The sequence below is a fragment of the Octodon degus genome, unplaced genomic scaffold (assembly GCF_000260255.1).
Source record: "Octodon degus isolate 3935 unplaced genomic scaffold, OctDeg1.0 scaffold00086, whole genome shotgun sequence".
NCBI classification, from domain to species: Eukaryota; Metazoa; Chordata; class Mammalia; order Rodentia; family Octodontidae; genus Octodon; species Octodon degus.
The window spans coordinates 3,031,749-3,032,764 of record NW_004524662.1 but is presented as its reverse complement, the minus strand read 5'-3'; the positions used below and the strand labels follow the sequence as shown (position 1 = coordinate 3,032,764).

Here is a 1,016-nt window from a genome sequence, read left to right as displayed (position 1 = left end):
ACAAAGATTGGGACAACTAGTACCAAGAACAAAAGATCATTATAAATTACTTCCTCTTATTCACTGGGAAGACTGGCTTTTATCCTAAGGATGATGAGGAAACCCTGAGGGCTGAAAGAAAAGTAATGAAACAGAAAGATTTATGTTTGGAAAAGATCACTGAGGAGGTTGGATTAGAGGGCAGGGAGCATAGATATGAAACACAGAAGGGAAGGGGCTGCTGTAGTGGCCCCAATAAGGGGGGCTGCAAAATTAGGAAAAGATCCAAGAAATGTCTAGGATGGAAATTAACAGGCCCAAATGATGAGTGGAGAAGGGAGTAAAGAAGAACATTTCAGTGAATATCAGTACTACTGATACAAAGAATTCAGGAGGAAGAATTCATTCAGGAAATGGGAAATAATCTCAAATAGAGACTTAAGTAAGATGGGACATCCATATATTATTTTTATTTTTTTTAAATATGAAATGCTTCACAAATTTGCATGTCATTCTTGTGCTGGCACTATGATAGTCTTCTCCATATCATTCCACTTTAGTATATGTGCTGCTGAATGGAGCACTCTTTTTTTTTTTTTTTTTTTGTATTGGGAATCGAACTAAGGACCTTGCATAGGCTGTTGAGCTATATCCCCAGTCCCCATGTATTATCTTGATTTAATATGCATACTAGCCCTGAATTTTAGGACTAAAATGGTAAGTAGATTTGCCGCTGGTTACCCAGCACCAGGGCAACCCAGAACCACAATTACCAACTGAGCACTTCTTTTTTAAATGCCAGTCATTTACCACCACCCCATTGTCTAAACCTACAAGTATTTGTGACACCTTGAAGGTTTCTGCAGAGAGAAAATAATTAATACAGTATATAAAATAGTTACTCAGCCCACAAAAAAAAATCTCAAGGTTTTCTAGTGTCCCAAAGATGAACTGGAGGCAAATCATACCCATTAGAGCTCACAGTATATCAGGGGACACCCAACATTCACATACATTTTGATGAGACAATAGAAAAA

General features: G+C 37.6%; 1 non-coding gene across 1 annotated transcript; it reads right to left on the bottom strand.

The window, feature by feature from the left end:
* Positions 1-457: 457 nt before the first annotated feature.
* Positions 458-563, bottom strand: LOC111818305. The gene has a single exon (XR_002822328.1). It is a non-coding gene; the product is annotated as a U6 spliceosomal RNA (small nuclear RNA).
* Positions 564-1,016: the final 453 nt, after the last annotated feature.